Consider the following 6,000-nt stretch of genomic DNA (forward strand, 5'->3'; position numbering starts at 1 on the left):
ATTGCGACTTTTGGGAAAGCCACACCATATCTATTGCGGATCGACGGAACGAGCCGGAAATCGAGCGACGACGGTCGGGAACGTTGCCGCGAGATTTCCGCGGGAGGCACCGATCGGGACAAAAAAGAACGTCGGGCGAGGCCGGTTTACACGCATTTCCATCGAATTAGCCTCGCACACAGCCCGTGCGTTCTTTTTGCAACGTTCTAATTACCCTGCGAACCAAGCGCTGGCCGCTCGACTGGGCATAGTGTAATTGGTTCGTAGAACGTAAACATCCAGGAATCTGTTTACTCGATAGATCGCGCGCCTCTGTTATCGGAAGAATATTACATTCTGAGGAGGAGCAGCCGCCGCGCGCTTCCACCCTTCCGAGCGATGGAGCGTCGCAAGACGAAAGGAGCCTCGTGGCCGGACGGGAATCAGGTAGAACGCCGACGAGAGATTAATCGCAGCTTTCCGAAAATCTCACGGTCGCGCACAGTCCTTGAAATTTCGCTCAGTTATCCCACGACGAGCGCGTCAAAACCGAATCGGAAAAGAATTAAAAGCGTTTTAACGAAGAGGTGAACTCACCGCGTGGAATTTCGCGGATTGTCCGCGTTTGGAATACGTCGGGGAATATGAAGGAACTCCGCGGAGAGTGATCGAAATTTATTGGCAGAATCCAGCGAATGAAACGAAATCCGTGGACGGAAAGAATTTCGATTTGGCCGTGTACGTGAGCGCGCTCCGCTCGAATCTCCGCGTTTTCAGCTTTCGGACGTCCATATCGCATATACACGTCGGTAACGTCGGAGACAACGAGGTTCCGGTCTCTCCGACTTGTCGGAGCGACAGGTTTCCGCGCGGAACACGTGACGACCGGCTTCGCTCGATAAAACTGACAGACGCGCGCACGCCCGCATCTCGCATTTGCTATGCATCCTTCGACGCCCGTTTCTGCGCTCGAGCATTTTTATTCGATCCCCCGGATTATTAATCGATTCTCGCGTTTTCTCTCCGCGAAGTCGACGCGCGCGTCGGAAAGGATGAAAATATTATCACTTGGACACTGAGAGAAAAATATTTCTAATAATCATCATCATAGTGGGAGAATTATTTTTCTATAGGAATAAAAAGTTTCTGTTAAAAATGAGCCACCGCGTGTTTCTCAAAAAGAGTAAAAATGTAATGTTAAATTAATTTAATTAATTACACGTTGACAATTTAACATTACATTTCTGCATTTCTTAATATCCACATATCTGTGTACTTTATATTTTCCACATTGAAGTAATACAATATTCAGTAGACCTTTCTTGACACCAAATTTTTTGTGTGCAGTGTTAATAAACTTACATGCCCCTTGCTATTACTATTTTTGTGGTTAAAATCATAAAAAAAGGTATAGTTGAGGCCAAAATTAACTACAATTTCTCTCAGTGTATGTAAATTTCAAAATTTGGCTATACATTGGGCAATAATTATCAGCGATATAATGCGTCACTGAAGTATCAATATTTTCAGTGATGTTTAACGTGACACGAAATTAAACACTTTTGGCCTGAGAGCAATTGATGAAAAAAGAACAAGTGTTTTGACTAAACAGTAATGAACGCGCTAATTGAGTAACAGGCCGTTCGCGTAATATCCGCCGGCGGCTGATAGATCGCTTTCGTGGAAAATGAAGAATTCATCGGCGGTTTATCTCGTCACCTGCAACTTCAATTCCGCTACACTTTGAGTAATCGTACGCCTGTCTGAAGCAGACACCAATGCAAAATCGGAAATGCGTCGCTTTCGTTCCTCAAAGCGCTCATTATTACAGATCCCGCATTGATTTTCGGGAAAACACTGCCCCGCAATCGGAGCAACGTGTTTTTCCAGCGCACAAAAGAACCTTGGTAAACGTTATCCGACACAATGGCGCGATTGGAATCGATCTGGATCAAATTCGCTCGCGTGAAGCGACTCGCGGATTAACAGTCACAACGCGCGATGCCTTTTCTATCGAGGCGAAAATATGATTCTCGATATTACGTGGACGGTGCGTGCCGGCGGAAATTTCAGCCGGCACCACGCGTATTCACGCATGGTTGTCGAGATATATTGTAGCGAGCGCGATATGTGAAAAGGATACAGTGGCGCGAATATATCGGCGAAAAAAAGAAATTACACTGGTGGCACGATTTAACGTCTAACGAGATCGCTATTTTAGCGCGTAGCTGCTAGAATTTGACACACTCCGAGAATTCAGAGAACACATCGCGGGGGAGAAAAAATTGAGAAGGTATCCGTAACTTGCTGACGTCGCAAAACGATTCGACCGGTACACCGAAATCGCATTTTTCCGACGACGATTTATGATCGTAACTTCAAGCCTAACCTTTCCTAATTTCATCGAACAGGTAGCGAACATTGTCGATCTACGCTGGCGACATTAGAGGAACGACAATATAAAACCGATTCGTCGGCGGTAATTAACGAACGAGGAGCTTATTCAACGTTCGTCCGAGACCACGTCGACCAATTAATTTCATAAAAACGCATCGGCGATGAGAAAACTCCGACGACACTTCGACGAGACACACAGCGTGCGAAATAATTCGCCTCTGGCGATCTCTCTGATAACGGGGTCAATTCGCCGCTAGGGAGAGAGAGAGAGAGAGAGAGAGAGACAGGAAGAGGCAGATAGGAAGAAGCAGTCGAAAGGTAGAAGATGATCGTAGACAAAACAGCGATAAGAAAAATGCCGGCGGAGACGTCGCTGAACGCGACACCGATCCTCTTCGAGTGCTCCGAATTTCTCTCTCTCTCGAACGGACGATACATCCGATGATAGTTTGGACGCACTCACGGCGACGTTCGCGAGGAGACGCATCTTTTCGGCCATTTTAGTATCTAAGAGAGACTCTAGTCTGCCTCGCGCGCGGGCCGTCGATCGGTCCTCCTCGTGACTCTCTTCTTCTATCTTTCTCTCTCTCTCTCTCTCTCTCTCTCGAGCACCTAGAGGCACACACGATGACACGTGCACATTCTCCTTCGACGCACACGCGCGAACGGGCGCGAACGCGGACGCGCGCGCGCACGTTGGAGGACACTCCTTCTCACTCGCACACGGTCTACGTACATGCACCTTTCTTCCTCTGGCACTCCGGCGTCACTGTGCTTCGCGTACTTCTAAACTGAACGCTTACAAGGGAAATCGTCAGATTTCCGAGCGCATCTTTTGCTTTTTTTCTTTTTTAATTCCCTCCTCGTCGTCCTTCGAACGCACGGATCGTCGCGAGATAAAGTCACGATTACTCACTTCTCGCGGCGGGAAGGACCGTCGCGCTTCCTCTTCCTCTCACGCGTGCTCACCACCTCTTCACAGCTCCGCGTCGCTGTTCGCCGATACTCCGACGAGCAGCCGGTCTTGGCGATCGGCGCGCTTTCTAGGCGACATCCTTCTTCTCATCGAGAATCTCGCTCCGAAGTCTACTTGTTACAGCACACTCGCGAAAACGGAGCACAAGCGAGACACACGGCGACGATGGCACGCGGGCGTCGCGACGGATGCTCCCCGATGCACCCCCTCCCCCCCCCCTCTCTCTCTCGAAGGAGCCTGTTGCTCCGTTCGTCTACGCGGTCCTCGCGGAGCGCCGGTGTTCTTCTCCCTGCGTCCCCGCGACGCGATCACGCTGGTACCGCAGGTACCGAGACGACGAAGGCAGCGAGACAATGGCGGCGATCTTTTCCCTGTCTCGATCCTCCTGTTCCTCGGCGATGCCTCTTCGTTCCGCGCCGACGACGATCGGCAACTCGAGGGTTGTTTTCTCTGTCACGATCCGAGTCGGCGCACAATAACAATAACAACAATAACAACAACGACTGGATCGACCTCTTCGCACTTTTCGCGGCCAATTTTACCCTTCACGATCACCCCCGACGGGCTTCTTCCTTTCCAGTTTCTTTCCTTTCTCTCTTTTTTCAGCCCCTGCGTCAATCTCCCCCTGCTGCCGGTATTCGCGCGTGAAACACGGGCGAGAGGGAGACCAGACGACGACACACGCACACGCACTCCACTTGTCGACGTTTGATCCGGATATGCGACGTTAGTCGAGTTGCGTTGGGTCGCGCTGCGCTCCCGTAACTGCATTCGCGTCGGACGGCGCGGCTTGCGCGCTAGGAGCGCCGCCATCCGTACACCCCACCATCTCTCTCGTTGCCCACCACCACCACCCGCAACTACCACCACCATCAGCTACCACCACCACGACTCTGTCGGCACTACTACTATTATTGCTGCTACTCTACTACCACTACTGCTAAACTACTACCGGGCCGCAACTAGGCGCACTACTACCAGCCGCCATCGCAAGGCTCTTCCTCCACACTCGTGCTACTACCATCGCTATCATCCGACGGTGCGATGCACCACCGTTCTCCGGAGTGCGTGTGCGCACATGGACGCTCGTCCTTAGCGGCGGCCACCGAGAACCACGAAACGCTATCGTGCGTGTGTGTGTCGTGCCCGTCATCGACGTCGTCATCGGCGTCGTTGGTCCAATTGCACATTTTACGTGCGCCGGTTCCGTCTCTCTCTTCCTCCGTACCTACGACGGTGTACGCCGAGTACAGAGCGCTGCAAAAGTTTCGACTTCCTTCGCGAACTCGATGTTTCGGAAAGACGGAGAGAAGATAAAGGCGCCTCCGGAGCATCGCGCGTAGGATGCACGGTAACAGGCGGGAAGCATTCGCTCGCGGATTTTCAGCATGTACTCGGCAATTACATTCTTAGGTATTCCTTGGAAAAGACACGAGATCCCTAAAGTTGGCTTTAAAAAACACAAAAATCAAGCCGGCGAAGAGATTTCGGCGTCTCCCGGCACTTTCGTCCGCCGTGATCGCGAGCAGAACGGTGCCACTTTCTTGACGCAAGCGCGATCATTTTTCCCCCGTCATTCATACATCGTGTGCCACGCGTGTCGGTGGAGAAAATGGAACGCGCATACTGACGAGGTTAAATCGCCCATTACGATTAACGTTGATACAGAGGCGACGCCTTAACTTGGACTTACATCGTAAATCCGCCACACCGAGGAGAGCAACGCGAGCGGTTCACCACTGACGTGTCACTTATCACGGTTAATCGCGGGAACGTTTCGCGGCGACGCTGAGATTTCAGCGCCGTCGAGTACGCGTCGTTGAGCGAAACTTCCGTGCCCTCCCAATTTTCAACTCAAATCTCCCTCTCAGGAGACAATGAAATATTCGATCGTGAGCCGATCTCCTCTGTTGATTCGTTTATCTTTGTTTCGCACGCTGATTCAAAGGCTGCGTTAGCCGAAGAGACACATCAACTTCTATCTTTAGAGCGCGAGCGCCTTGCTCATTTCGTCGTGCGAGACGTAACGCACATTCGGCTCCAGTCACATGGCTGCTTTGTGTCTTACGCTCGTAGATCGCTTTAATGCATTCTTACGTGCGCGCGAGTCGCCTTCGTTCTCAATAGGAAGCTGCTTTGCAGAAGAAACTCCGTTGCTACGCCTTTCCTAAATTCTACAAAGTAACGGCGATCGAATCACGGCTGGAGCATCCCTTTTCCAATTGATGGGAAATCACTTTCCCCATTCGACAGTGTCATTGTTAATTTTCGAAAGTAATTTCTCATGAGAAAATTTTCGCGAATTTCACGCGTTGAAGAATGATAAGTGAGTAAAACATTGTACACCAGACGAAAAAGAACAACCGGACGAATGTATTCATCTCCTATCGTGCAAGATAGGAAATGACATAACGCACCGACTTGTTAATCTTCGCGCAAACGTATGGACGGTTTATTTTAAGAGAAACGCACACTCATGTCTATTATAATAAAGCGGACAAACAAGTTTTTTCGTCATGCAACGGCCGAACTCGCGAAAATCTGACGAACGGAAGAAAGAGAGGCACTCGTTTCCCGCGTTTGAAGCGGATAATTGCGTTATCAAAGACGAGAAACTCGCGGCGTGTAGAATTTTCACAAATTCTTTT

General features: G+C 50.2%; 1 protein-coding gene across 2 annotated transcripts in view; it reads right to left on the minus strand.

Moving 5' to 3' along the window:
- Positions 1-3,541, minus strand: part of LOC106751146 (mushroom body large-type Kenyon cell-specific protein 1) — a 90,570-nt gene extending 87,029 nt beyond the window's left edge. For both annotated transcript variants that reach the window (XM_014631973.1, XM_014631972.1), the window contains exon 1: positions 3,293-3,541. The gene's annotated coding sequence lies outside the window, so the exon portion shown is untranslated. The remainder of the gene's footprint in view (positions 1-3,292) is intronic.
- Positions 3,542-6,000: the final 2,459 nt, after the last annotated feature.

This window comes from Dinoponera quadriceps, unplaced genomic scaffold (genome assembly GCF_001313825.1).
Source record: "Dinoponera quadriceps isolate SergipeBrazil2010 unplaced genomic scaffold, ASM131382v1 scaffold6118, whole genome shotgun sequence".
Lineage (NCBI taxonomy): Eukaryota > Metazoa > Arthropoda > Insecta > Hymenoptera > Formicidae > Dinoponera > Dinoponera quadriceps.